At 33.9% G+C, this 15,435-nt stretch overlaps 1 non-coding gene across 1 annotated transcript; it reads left to right on the top strand.

Annotated features, from left to right (window-relative positions):
* Nucleotides 1-14,737: 14,737 nt before the first annotated feature.
* On the top strand, nt 14,738-14,900 carry LOC131481910 (U1 spliceosomal RNA). The gene has a single exon (XR_009246642.1). It is a non-coding gene; the product is annotated as a U1 spliceosomal RNA (small nuclear RNA).
* Nucleotides 14,901-15,435: the final 535 nt, after the last annotated feature.

The following is a 15,435-nucleotide window of genomic DNA, read 5'->3' as shown; positions in this document are numbered from 1 at the left end:
AGAAATCTTCAATACCTTAGTGAGGAGTAACTTATTTTTGTATCCTACCTAGTAAGGCATATGTGAGCCCAAGCTGACCTTTTATTTTTATTGGAAAGGCTTTTTCATTTTAATAAGGTAGTTTATGCATCAATAAAACTTTATTGTCTAATACTTGGGCTAATATTTGCTAACAAAATAAAGTGAAATCTGTAATGTGCTATGGTTTTGTAAGAACAGGGTCCCAACAGTCTGCTTCCAGACAAGAGATACAGGGCCAAGCACCGGTCTGGGTTCACAATGGAGAACTCAATAAATACTCATAATATAAATAAAGAATAGCTCTGTAATTAAACTAGGAACAGAAAATATAAAATTAATTCCATGTAAGTGTTTATGAAAGCATCTTAAAATTAATATGAAATATTTCTCATCTATCAATATAAAGTTTTGGCATATAAAATCAATATATTACTCTTTGAATATTATTGAAAACATTTTCACATACACCTAAAATTCTTTTATATTTTATTTAATGTTTTGTTTTGCTTAAGATATCATTACGTAAATTTTTCAGTTTAGATTAAAGTGTGGGACATGAGTTTCTCTGTAATATTATCCATTTATTCTCTTGAAGGGGGGAGATAGAATAATACCAAGAAAAACAAATAAAGAGAGGAGCAGTTGTATTTGTTATTACAGATGTACAATCTATTAGCTCTTTTGTGTTGATTGTCTATACCCATTGTTTTGTTTTGTCTATTAAGAGGAAATTAGGGTGATATATCTAGATTTTTAAAAAGTACATTTTCCATATCATTTGTAAGGATATAGAGTAAAATAAAAGGAAATATTCTTGATAGGTTTCAAAAAAAATTGTGATTAATATAGCTGGAGTTCCTGGGGCCTCCATGAGCAATTAGGAAACCTTGGGAATGGAAGCTAAAGAAGAAAGATGCGAAGAATCTAGATTATAGATAATTCTGTGAAACTATCATTTCAAACCAGAGCTGCTTTGCCATACATCTTAACTTAGTAGGTCACTGCTCTTTCCACAGCAGGGACCTAGTACAATACAATTACTAACTCACTTAAGATAAAATCTTCATTTTCAAAGACAAAGGAAATATTTGCTGCATATGTTATTATGTGCCAACATTTTGTTTTTGTTTTTGTTTTTAGAATCTGGAGTATGTCACTGCATTCTCTTCTTGCCTATAGAGTTTCCTGTGCGAGGTCTCCTGTGAGTTTAATTGGCATTCCTTTATATGTCAATTGATTTTTTTTTTCACGTGCACATTTAAGAATCTTTTCCTTATACTCGATTGAAGAGAGCTTGATGATCATATGTTGTGGTGAAGATCATTTTTGGTCAATGTTGTTGGGGGTCTGTGCGCCTTCTGGATGTTGTTTACCAATTCTTTCTCCAGATTAGGGAAATTTTCCCTTATTACTTCTTTAAATACATTTTTAAGCCGAGCTTCTGTTTTTGTACCTTCTGGGACTCCCAGAATTCTTATATTTGGTCTTTAGATAATGTCTTTCATTTCTTGAATACTTTTTTTTTTCTTAGCTTGACCCAGCTCTGCTTCCAGTTTTTTGTTTGTTTCCCCTTTGACAGGAAATATCTTCCAATTTTAAGATTCTTTCTTCTGCCTCCTTCTTTCTATTTTGGAGACTTTCCACTATACTTTTAATTTGCTTCTAAAGAAAAGTTGAAAGAATATGCCTCTTCCAAACCTGCCCTACAAATGATACTTCAAGAGGTACTCTTGACAGAGAAAAGGAATAGCGCCCACCAAAACCTAAGGCAAATGTGATGAACATTCCAGTAAAATAGCAACAGAGGGCTAAATCAGTGAACAGAAGACACATTTCACCAGCAAAGATCAGTGAAAAGTATATATCATGGATTTTGATTTTTTTGTTAGTTTCATCTGTTTAAAACACTTTCTTCTGATTAAATTCTTCAATGACTCAGAATATATAGTAGCATCATTTTCTTCAAAAAAGGTTCTTGATTTTCCTTTAGCTTTCTTCAGCGACACATTAGCCATTCGGTAGCATGTTATTTAACTTCATGGTGTTGTTAATTTCTTGATTCTGTTTTGTGGCTTTTTATTTAAGCTGATGTATAGTAACTGTGTAATGGAGACTATCATATCTAGTAACATGTTATTTAACTTTATGGTGTTGTAAATTTTTATTTTTCTTCCTGTTGTTGATTTTGCATTGTGGCTTTTTATTTAAGGGGATGTATAGTAACTGCCATGGATACTATCATATCCAGATTGAGGGTACAATGCAGTATGCATCTCTACCTCCAGACAAAGATGAACTCCCAATGAAACTGTTTGGTATATCTTGACAATTGGATGCTGGACTCTGCCATTGTTCATGCCGCAATAATGGACATATATATATATATATGTCTGTGTATGACTGTATATGAATACCTATACTTTAGTAATGACATAGGGAAAGTCAGGAGGGAGGGAATTGTTAAGGAGATAAGGGAAATTTCAAGACCTATGGAACTATATCATAAAATGATAATAATAATAATAATAAAAGAGGTAAAATTTACACAAAAAAGAAAAAGAGAACTTAAAAAAATTCTGTCTTCACTCTCAGTGAATGGGATGCAATTGGAGTCTAGTGGAAAAACAATTCCTTATCCTATTGCAAACTGATCCCACAACCATTGGAGAGGAACTGCTTGCACATTTTCCTTCATTCTTCAAATATTTTCTGAACAGTTGGACAGGAGGACTTTAGGAATCAGCTAGAACACATTTCAAAGTGAATATATTTAACTAAACTGATCACTTTACCAATGGCTTAAAAATATAATTGACAATTCCTAAAAATATACATTTAATCCAATTACACAATTGCATACGTAAACTAAATTTAACTAAAATTACCCTGTTTCAATAAATTGCATATTTGAATGTTATAAGAACTGTTTTCTTTACAGTTATGAAAAATACCACTGGGTCAGCAACTGAATTCCAGTTTAGAGGTGGATTTAGTTGTGGACGTGAGCAGCCACCTCAGTAAAGTTGGAGGAGGAGATTATTTTGTGTTAAATAGACCTGAGCCAATAAATAAATAAATAAATAAATAAATAAATAAATAAATAAAAAGAAAGAGAGAAAGAAAAGAAAAATACGTACTGCCTAATTATTTTATCGAGAAAGTTCTTTTGTTCCTTTGGTTATCTTCCCATAAGGGGATAGCTGGGTCATGCAGTAGATCAGTTTTTAGTTGTCCTAGCACTGTTTATGCTGATTCCATAGTGGTCACACTAGTGTACCCTCTCACTAACAGTGGGGTAGGGTATCTTTTCCCCCAAATTCACACCAAGAGTTGTTACTAGCAGATTTTCAGATGTATGCCAATCTCACTGAAGTTAGATGGAATTTCAGTGTGGTTTTTCCTTGTATTTCCCTGATAGCTAGGGAACCTGAGTACTTTTTCATATGCCTATTAGCCATTTCAGTAGGTTCTTTTGAAAAATTTTTGCTCATTTCCTTCTCCCATTTCTTCCAAGTTTGATGGTTCTACTGTCATTGAGTTTTGAAGCTCTATGTAAATCCTGGATATTAGTCCCTAGCTATTGTGTAGCATGCAAAGATTTTCTCTCATTCTGTTGGAACTTTTTTTTTCTTTGTTGCCTGGGTTTTTGGTGACTTTTCTAAGAAGTCTTTACCAATGCTGGTATCTTGGGGAGAGATTCATATGTTGTAATCTAATTGTTTTAAGCTTTTTGGGTGCAGATTTAGACCTTTGATTAATGTAGAGCTGATTTTTGTATAAAGTGAATTATGGGGGTCTTCTTATTTCTGCAGGCTTCTATCCAATTGTCTCAACAGCATTAATTGAAAAAAGGCAAACATTTTTCTTGATTATTTTCAGTTCTCTAATGTAATTCTTGCCTTGTGCTTTGCAGGTTCAGAGTTCATCAGTGTTCACAAAAAAGTATTAACATATTCAAATTTGATTTTATGTGAAGATAATCTTCATACACAGAAAATAGTTATACATGTCAGATTGCTTTAGCAAGATGAAATAGATAAAATGCATGTTTTATGTATTATGAATTCACAAGGCAAGTATAATAAAAGCAGGTATCACTTTAAAAGATGTAGCTTCTTCTACGTATTGAATAAAAAATAAAAGTTAAAAAGTTTTCTTGTGTTTTTTTTTGTGAAAATATGACAGAAATTTTTAGTCACTGTATGTCCAATGCAATGCGCATGTGCTTTCTCTTTTTGCTTATTCTTCTAACTGTGTGTACTCATATTCTCTGGGCTTTATTTTCACCTCATAAGAACCAGCTTAATTTGTATGGAGAATATTTTCTCCTGATCCCTTTTGTTCTCCATGACGCACAGTCAACTGCCTGCTTTGTTGCCAGTCTTATCTGAACTTTGAAAAACAAGGTGAGAATAAAAATATTTGTATCTTCTTTTTCACTGTTTAAATATGGAATTTAAATGCCACCCTTGACCTGACTTGTCTCCTTAACTTGTGCAACCAGTTGTTAAGCAACACTTCGGAAATAGCCTTGATTCTACTCTAATTGGTTTAAGTTTCTTAAAACCTCTTACTGAAGTTTCAAAATTGGTGTAGGTATGGTCCTGCAAAATCCAACCGAGCTATGTTTATCCAACATAAACATGGATCAGAAGGTGGCACTGTAGTTAGCAAGCAGGACTATGAGAAGCCTTTACATGTAATAAGCAATCTGCTCTCAGCCACTTGTCTCTTTTTCTGGATGGTGAATTGAAGTTCTACTTCTTCTACCAATCTTTGTGGATTTTTCATAACTTCCATATAAACACATATTTTTTCAAAATTCATCTTTTTATCATGAAAAACAAAAGTCCTGCACTGATTTACTTTTGCTTTCTGGATTTTTTTTCTCTACTCTATGACGTTTGGACTAAGAATTAGAAAATGAAAAGCCTGTCATTTATATAATATCAGTTTCTGTCTTCCTGTATGAGAACATGCAGTACAGCAGAAACACTTCCAATTCAGAGCCAGTTCAAAGCCAAGTTCAATCTACCCTGGAAGGTTCTGCAAGCCCAGATTGCAAAGGATTTTCAGATCACTGAGATGATCTCTCCCTATATCATCACACACATCCCCATAGCATTTTTATGCATACATGAATAAAGATGGAGCATTGGTAATGTAGAAATATAACTTTCTCGACCAACATTTCCTTATTTAATATTCAGTCAAGTCTCTTTTACTACAAACAAATTTGAAAATGGTTGCAACTTTTTGTTAGGGCTTTAGGGAAACCAGGAATCTTGAGAATCAACCAAAAAAAAAATTGCCAGCCTTGTCATACACCATAGCCCATAGCAATGAGTAAAGTCTCAGTCTCCCCGAGTAAGCTGATATTCCTTCTCTCCAGCAATCCTCTGGTGCTTGTGTTCCAATTGCCACACGTCACCAAACTAAATAACAGGTGTTCATTGAGAGACTTTTACCTAACACTTTCAGTTCTTCAAAGAATGAGTACCCATCTGCTCTGCTAATAGCTCTTTGTTGCTAGGGTTGTTTTTTCATAGAGTATATTAAGTTTTATCACTAAGTGTTACACATCATGCAAGTGTTAATTTCCTTTTTCACAAAAAAGTTTTTGTATTTATTAATATAAAGAAAATAGATCTTACTTATTCTGTAAGTACACTTCTAAGGAGTTAACCCCACCTGCCTCCCCCACATTGCTCTGCTCTCTTCATCAGTTCCTTCTAAGACGCTGTGATTCAGTTGACTCCACTTATTTTTTGCCTAGCCTCATAACGCTTTCCAAGTCTTTCCTGCCACCCTGTTATCCAGTATCGGTGTCACCTTCTGAGCGTGGATGCTCTGCTACTCTTCAATCACTTGGCTTTCTCAGAAGATACTCAGTTGCCCTCAGCCAGAACAATTTTTAAATTTAGGTGACTTGAAATATTCACAGAATTTAAAAATCGAAATTTAATGAGTTAAGTACCAGAGATGAAAATCAAGAAAAACAAATGAATGCTGAAAAAAATTCTTGAAAGAATAATTAAGCACTGATACACTGAGCTTGATAACAAGAAAGCAATCAAGAAGCAAGCAAGATTTTTCACAAAATGTTACCTCATATCCTATTCGCATGTGAAAAATCCAAAAAAAAAAAACCATTTTCATGTGTCATGCTCAAACAATTAAAAAATTAAAAACAAACCCTCCATTTTTTAAACCATTAAACAGAGTAAAATTTTGGATTCGCTAGCATTTCAACATATTAATTAGGTCCTACTTAAACACATTTTACACAAGTCAGTTTTAGCAATGTTCTGCTATTCTGTGCAATATCTACAATTTAAAACCAGATCTGATGGGCTGTATCTCAAAAATTGTTTCTGTTATTTGTGTGCACAATAAATTGGATAATTATCTCATCCAGGTCAAATATTCTAAGATAAACAGGTTTCAAGCATGGATTTTGCTTCACATTATTTAGAATAAAAATTTCCAAACAATTATCTCTAATGTTTTCTTGCCATTCATATTTTTGCAAAAATGTGTGGTATTTTTCTGCCCCCAGAAGTAGTTTCTTGACATTGTGTTTTTTATATAAAATATACCCAAACCTTCATCATCAGCCAGTAGTCTCTTACAGAGGATAACTTGTGATAACCTGAAAACATAAGAATTCTTAAAAATGTTTCTAACTCATCTAAATGAAGTACTTTAATTTTCTTATTACTTTTTTCAGAATGCTAAATAGCTTATTCAGCAATATGACTGTGTATTTCAGACTGCTGGAATAGTCTTCAGTGAATCCCTCATTTTTCTCAGGTATTCAAATTAAATGCTTCTTCTAATATATCTTTGGAATGTGTGGGAGCTGTTCAATTCTAAACAAGATTTCTTGCTTCTTACCCAGCGATGTCTGCATATGTTTTCTCCATGCAAATAGACAGAGTATCAGTAGTAACACCAATGTCATGCTTTCTGCAGATGAATTACAATACATACATTCCATTATGTAATTTTGGAGAACCTATCACATTTTTCACTTTTGACTCATCAATTTCTGCAACTCAATCATTGCCAGTTATTTCTGGCCAATGGAATCATAATGTTAGATGTTTCAACATACTAATCTTCAGACTATCCAATTAACAGTTCCTGTTTCTCATATTGTTAGCACTTGAACACACTTTCTTGAATCTGTAGCAAGAAAAGAAAAATAATGATCTAATGAATCATAAAATGTATTCATTCAAACCATAAACACATTCTTCTAGTTATTTCTAGAAAAATACATATTATTCTCATGCTGCACATTATGGTAATAACTACTTACATAAAACATTTTTTTTACCACCGCCCATAAATCTTTTCCACAGCTTTTCTGCTCTTGATGAGTACTGAAATCATAATTATGAGCTCAAGAATTATTGAGGAAAAGTGCAAAAACATGTCACAGCATGTCAATAAATACCCACAATATAAAAATGCAACAGTTTGTCAAGTAGCAGTAGGGTACTCTACACAATACCCTGAAGTATAAATTGTCCCAGTGTGCTATTTTCAAGCACTGATAAAACTTGAAATACAATAACCTTTCCAGAAGAGCTGCTTGTTACTTTATTTTGAAAACACTTATATTTCTTATGTTACATGTCAGATATTTTGTTCAGCTGAACATTTAGTGAAAGTATATTTTATAATAAAGTTTATGTCATTTTCACAAGAAATTTAAAAATGTCTTCAAATTCTATAATAATTCCATCACTTTTCTCATAAGAATAGGACTCAAAACCAATTATTTAAAACTTACAATTAGTGACTTATATTCATCGCTTAATTTTTTTCCAGGTCTCCTAATTATAGGAAGATGAATTTTGAAAACAGTCTGGTTTTTCCCTATGAAAAAGACAAAAGATCCAATAGTGATTGAATATCCTTATTCTTCAGTCACATACCAGCAGAATCCTCTACCTTAGTGAATGTGTTTAAGCCAGATGCACTCTCTTTAATAAATGCTACTGCAGAGAACATTTCAGACATTGTTGGTGAAAAAATTCAAGTGGGTCTTTGAAAGTGACAGGTCTCTACTCAACAGGCTTATAGTAATCAGAGTTTTCACATTTCATTGTCTGGAACTAACTCAAAATGTCAGTGTGTGGCAAAGTATAAATCATACAGTTAAGATGGAGAATAGCAAACAACCCAAGCTTCAGTACTAGACGCAGAAAAATAATTTGAGCAGAAAACTCTTTGGGAAATCATCAGCTGTGAAAAGACAAAATCACTATTAAGAATGTTGCAATGCTAGCTACACAGATTATAACATCAAAATAGAGGAAAATAATAAATTAAGTTATATAATAAAAATAATAATAAAGTGACATTGCTTTTAATTTGTAAAAAGATAGTAACTGATTACATCACTTTACAAGTCTTAAATTTAAAGGTAAATTCACATGGACATAGCATTATCTGAATGTCTATACCTATCTGTAAGTTCTATTGGTACCGATTTTATTATAAATAGAAAATTTACATTAATATAATTAATAATTGGGACTCTACAATCATGCTTTTTTTCATGTTTGGTGGGGGGAGATTACAAGTTCATCTGGGAGGAACAACACATATATTCTTTTTCTCTCACCTAGTAATGTTGAATTTTCCCACATCTAGTTAGTGTTGAATTTTTCCAACCTTAGTGACACATTTAGGGCTATAACGAACATTAGAATTCATTTAGTCCACTTCAGAAAGGAAGAAACTGAAGCCATATGATATTTAATGACTTATTGAATAATCCACATGCTATTTGACCACCATATTATGGACTGAATTTAGAGCTATACAGGTTTGAGTCCTAATTCTACAAATTCAATTTTATGCATCTCTGAATCTCAGTTTTTTCTGCAAGTCTCAAAATAAAAACATGCTTTTCTTTCTCCTGTAGAGAAAATATATTCTTTTTATGTGCTGGAATCATACCTTCATAATTTCAGTTTTGAAACTTCTGTCTGTCCCAGATTTAGTTATCAGATTAGAACCCATGTATAAAGGGTCCAATTCTTGACTTGTTCAAAAAGTAAAGTGTAAATGCACTACTTGAAAAAATAAAATAGATCTAGTTATCAGGTTAAGTCTTATGCTGTTCTCTAATATTTTCTTTCTCCCACCCTGCTCATGCGATAATAAGAGCTAGGAATTAAAAGGAAAAGGTTGAGATCATTATACTCGGTGAAGTAACCCAATTTCCAAAAGACAAATATCAATATATTATCTCTGATATAAGGCAATGTTCATGCAAAATACAAAACAAATAGATATATATGGAAACACATATAGATAACTATATATTCATAGAGGAACTGTAACACACCAGGAAGTGAGGATACATTGTGATATGCATCTCTACTCCCAAATAAAAGGAGACTTCATAAGGGAACTGTTCAGTATACCTTGACAATAGGATATTAGACTACCTCCAATGTCAGGATGCATTTAAATAACAGAATTGTAGACTTGTGATTGTTGCTGAAGGACTATACTATTGTAATAATATGGGGGAAACAGTAAGGGGAATAAAATGGGGAGAAAGGAAGCTGAGGCGGAAGGGGAAATGCCTTTACCCACAAACCATATAATGGAAAATAACAATAAAAAAAAAAGAAGTGAAAGGAGAATTGGTGAACAGGTTAGTCAACCTTCAAGTGAATCTGTCTGTTTTCTGTAATGTTCCCATTTTAGCAAGGGGGACAAAACAAAACAAAGTTTCTTAAATGTGTGTATTAGTGATCAATCATTTGAAGGGTTTCTTCAATTCCTTCTGGACTGATGGGGAAGCATACTTACTAATGTTCTCCCACGTATTACTGTTTTAAAACAGAGATTATCAAGGGTTTTAAGGGCAATGGGTGTGTACCCACCCAGAACTGCAAATCTCCCACAGGCAACATGAAGAATCGTGAGAATAGCTAGACATTTTATATGTCCTTGTTAAGGGGTTTCAGGATTAGGAAAGAGCTGTATATAGGACAAAAACAAATAAGCAAAATCAGCAATGGAGCATAGACACGAAAAGAAGGAAGGTTCCTGGGCAGGTGCCGTCATTCAAAGGATTGAACCCTGGTTGGGACACTCGAAATCCCCTATTGGAGTGCTTGGATCCAATTCCATCTTCCTGAAAATGTGCCTCAGAGGCAGCAGACCGTGGCTCAAGTATTTGAGATCCCTGCCGCCATGTGCCAAACAGATGGAGTGCTAGAGATTTTCTTGGCTGTTTCAAGTGAATCAGCGGATGAAGGTGCTCTCTCTCTCTTTTTATCACCCTATCTTTCAAATAATTTTTAACATGAATAATAAACACTTTCAGAGAGAAATCTTTAGCATTTGCTAACCTATTCTGATACTAGGAAATTCCAAGGTACCTAATTCCTGTGTAAACATGGCAGGGTTTTAGGGTGAACAAGATTAAAATAATTGAAATTCTACCAAGTGATGTTTCTAGTGCTATGTGAGCGCCAGTAGTGATAAGTTTATTTACATTTTTTCTCTGATATGTTGTCACATTTCTTAAAAAGACCCTCCCCTATCAGAGGTCAATATCAGAGCTAGTAGTTTGCAGTTGACAGCCAAACAAAGCTAAAAGCATGGAAAGTTATTGAATTTGTCTGCACTAAACTTTAAATGATTATTTTATTTCATCAAACAGAGAACACAATTGGATGAAAAGTTAAACCAACCAATAATAAAGTTTTTCACATGTGTATATTTGAGTAATACAGGTAAAAAGGATAATTGTATTATTTTCCTAATTATCTATAATAAGCTACCACAGTTTAAAGACTTAAAACAAATGATTGTATTATGATTCATTCCTTGAATTATCACACTGTATCCCACAAACAACTAAAAATACTATGTGTAAATTAAAAAATTAAAAATTAGCTTGCTGATGCTGTGGCTCAGCAAGCTGATCTTCCATTTTCCATTCAGCTCATTGTTTGCACTCTGGAAAAGCTGCAGAGGATAGCCCAAGTCCTTGGGTCCCTACACTCACATGGAAGACCTGCAAAAATCTCCTGAGTCCCAGCTTCAGACTAGTCCAGCCCTAGCAGTTGAGGTCATCTGTGAGTAAACCAGCAGATAGAAGATCCATCTCTCTCTCCCTAACTCTGACTTTTAAGCAATACAAAAAAATCTTTTTTAAAAAAACATTAAAATATAATATTTCATAATCCTTGAGTCCAAAATCCAAAGTGGGTTTCATGGACTGAAATGAAGACGTTAGCAGGGAGCATTATTTTGGAAGATTCTAGCAGACAGTATGCATCCAGAGGCTGTATTCCTTGCTCCTAACTCCTATCTCAATATGCAAAGACAAGAACACAGTAACTTCTTAACAGGATTGTTTGTTTTGCTGTCATTGAGTTTCTGGAGCTCTTTATAAATCCTGGATTTTTGTCTCCTATCTGTTGTGTAGTGTGCAAAGATTTTCTCCCATGCTCTTAGTTGTTTCTTCACTTTGTTAATCGTTTTCTTTGCTAGTATAAATCTTAATATGATGTAGTGCCAGTTGTGTATTTTGGCTTTGCTTTTGGTGACTTTTTTTTAGCTGCCAGGTCATGTTTTAATCTTTAACAGAATAGAAAAATAATGCTACATGTAATCAAAACATATGTCACAAGGAGAAAGAAATGGGAAAAGGAAATGAGTAGGCATTTTTTAGCAGAGCAAATTAAAACAGCTAATAGGCATACAAAAAATGCTCATGCCCCGTATTTAACAGAGAAATACAAATGAAAACTACATTGAAGTTCCACCTAAATCTAGTACTCTCCTAATAACACCTGCTGGTGTGGATGTGGGGGAAAAAGTATCCTACCTCACTGTGGGTGGGAGTGTAGGCTAGTGCAACCATTATGGAAATCGGTATGAAAAGTGCTAAGAGATCCAAAAAATCATCCATAAAATAATCCAGCTATCCTACTTCTGGGAATATATTCAAAGAAATGAAACCTTCATATGTGAAAGGTATCTGTAATTCTATGTTTACAACAGGACAATCTGAAATAGTAAAGAGATGGAAACAACCCAGATGCCCATTGAAAGAGGTACAGATAAAGAAACTGTGGTACATCTACTCCATGGAATATTACTCAGCCATTGAAAAGAATGAAATTGCATAAATTGAAAACAAAACAAAACAAAACAAAACATGGTCCCAACTAGAGCCCAATATGCTCAGTGAAATAAGCCAATCCTAAATGAACAGATATCATATATTCTCCCTGATATTGAAAATATCAAGCTCAAGAGATGTATAAATATGAATGTACATATAGTCATCTAGGGGAACAGTATAGTAGATTATCAAGATATGAAGACACAAAGCAATATGCATCTCTACTTCCAAATTCAGTATAGACTACCAATGAAACTGTTACATATATCTTGACTCTAAATTGCTGGACTTTATACTATTCTCTATATCCGAATATCAGAATACATTTAAATAGAAGAATGGTGGACTTATGACTGTTTTTGAAGAACTATTTCATTGTAATTATATAGGGGAAGAGTGGGAGGAGGGGATTTGGAGAGGGAGGTAGGGAAATCCCAGAGCTTATGAAACTGCATTGTAAAATAAATAAATTTTAAATAAATGTAATTGGTCTACACATACACAAAATATACAACCTCAAATCCATCATTCTGTTGTACCTTTTGTATCTTAATCACTCTCATGATTATGTCAGATTTGCCTAGATAATACAGGATAGTCTACTTAGTTCAAGATCCTAATTTACTCACATGTACAAAGTCTTTTTGTCATAGAAGACAGCATTTTCATGATTTTTGGAGATTACCGTGCAAACATGCCATAGAATTGGCTGCTACAGGATGTATGCGTGTATGTGTGAGACAGAAAGACGTATTGTGTATCATAGAAAAATATTTAATGTAAACGTTTAAAATAACGTCATCCAGATAAGCAATTAGTAAAATCACTTAATAAAGCCATGCGCTCTTGATTTCCTTCTACAGAAAATTTGAAGCCACTATGGCTATTAAAAAAATAAGAAGTAGAAGGAGAAAGAGAAGAAATAAGATTTGCAATAACATCAAGAATAAAACAAGAAAAATGTTCTCTTTATCCTTGTAACTGAATTCCTTCACTATCTAGTCCTGGACTATTTTTTTAACCTTTCTAGGCCACTCTTTTCCTTTAGTTCCTTAATTAAATGCAACGTGCTATTCTCTCAAAGCCACCTTGCTCTTGGCTTTGTTTCTCTTTCCCTGTTTAGAAATATCTTTCAAAAGCCTTTAATAACTGGTGGTAGAATACCATCTTTGTTTTTTTTTTTAATCTTGAGGTAAGCTTCCCATCCTCAAAATAAATTTACAAATTGTAGCATAACACACACTGAGTTATTTTCCCCTGCTTCAGTTCATGTCTGCAGTTTCTATGTTCCTTCTTAATAATTTTCCTTTGTCTAAATTGGCATTATGTTTACATTCCATTTCTCATGAGATTTTGAGTCCCTGGAAGCCAGAAATACAGATTTGGTCATTCCAATATCCCTCACTCTAAGAGGCAATAGATTAGTGAGGATGGAACACATATATTTATTAGGTGAAAATCTTCGTTGAATTGAAATATAAGATGATATTAAATTGCAAAATGAAGAATTTGAGACAGAAGACAAGAAGAAAAAGAAGAAACAATGAGTGGCCAGCACTATGGTGCAGTGTAAGCCATAGCCTACAACACTGGCATCCCAAATGAGCAGCAGTATGAGTACTTGTAATCCAGCTACCTTCTAATATGTTCAGGAAGACAGAGGAAGATGGATCATGTCTGTGGGTCTCTATTACTCACATAGGAGACCTGCTTGCTGCTCCAAGCTCCTAGCTTCAGTCTGACACATCCCTGCTTTTTACAACCATTTGGGGTGTGAACCAGCAGATGGAAGATTCTCTTTCTCTCTCTATCTCTGCACATACATACACACACACACACACACACACACACACACACACACTTCGTCCTTCTCTATGTGACTCTGTCTTTCAAATAAGTAAGTAAATAAATAAATATTTAAAAATAGAAAGTAATAAAATGACATTTTCCTTAAATAGAAAATCCAATACATTTTACAAAACAGATTGAAAATACATTCTCATACTAACATAGGTATTTGAGATAATTATTAATAGAAGTCACCTTGTTTCTGATATTCCAGTTATCAGGATGTTTGAGGCAATATTTTCATTTAATTTATGAAGACCCCCAAAAATAACTAAAATGATACTACAGTTCAAATGAAGCTTTGGATTCCATACCATAAAATTGGTTTATTGTTTATCAGTTGACCATGCTAAGAGACATTGGATTGAAGGAAACTATTAAAATAATAATACAAAGACAAAGCAGTTACAAATAAAGCAATGAACCTAAAGTGGCACGCAACATAAAAAAAGGTGAGACAGGATTCTGCATCAGCTCTTGCTGGTAGATTTGTGGATACTTATGGAAAAAATGCTTTGAACTCGATGGAACAGATAATTCATGGGTAGAAGTGTGATCCCACGTACTGAGGCTGCTAACAACTGTCAGACTTGAGGATGAGAGCATGACAGAATTAGACAGATGTGGCGCCTTGAAGAGCACAAGAACACTTTAGATAAAATGGAGGCATAACGTCACCTTCAAAAGAGGATATTAATACTTACCTGGCAGGGGAGATACCATGATCAAGCAGGTGGTTTTCCCAGGGTGAGGCTCCTCCATTGCACTTGGGAGGTGCTGACCCCTGCGATTTCCCCAAATGTGGGAAACTCGACTGCATAATTTGTGGTAGTGGGGGACTGCGTTCGCGCGACTAAACAAAACAAAAAAAAAAAAAAAAAAAAAAGAGGATATTAAACAAACTCCACTCCACTTCTAAACATTAACTTTGTTTATTCTTTGTTCTGGAAAATATCTTGGAGCCCTACTCAAAGTCAATATATACAATCTTGCAAGAAAAAAAAAAACAGTTGGTAGCAGTAAGAGTAACTGAATAGGTCCAGCCTTTTAGAAAATAAAGAAGAAAAAGCAGATTTATTTAGTTTGTTTGTTTGCAAGTCAGATTTTACAGATACAAGGAAAGACAGAGAGGGATCTTCCTTCACTTGTTCATTCCTCAGTTGTAGACTGAGCTGAGCTGATCCAAAGCCAGGAACCAGGATCTTCTGGGTTTCCCACATGGGTGTAGGCCCAAGAACAAGCACACCTCCAAATGTGAATCATATGATGATGATAATTTGAAAAACATTTGTAACTTCAATTCTTAAGTGTATTTTTATAGCACTCTGCATATTTTAACAACAGACACCAACACAAAATTAATTTTGAGCTAATAAGTTAATTTTCATTTTCAC

This window comes from Ochotona princeps, chromosome 1 (genome assembly GCF_030435755.1).
Source record: "Ochotona princeps isolate mOchPri1 chromosome 1, mOchPri1.hap1, whole genome shotgun sequence".
NCBI lineage: Eukaryota > Metazoa > Chordata > Mammalia > Lagomorpha > Ochotonidae > Ochotona > Ochotona princeps.
The sequence above is the reverse complement of the archived record's forward strand: the minus strand, read 5'-3'. Positions and strand labels throughout refer to the sequence as shown.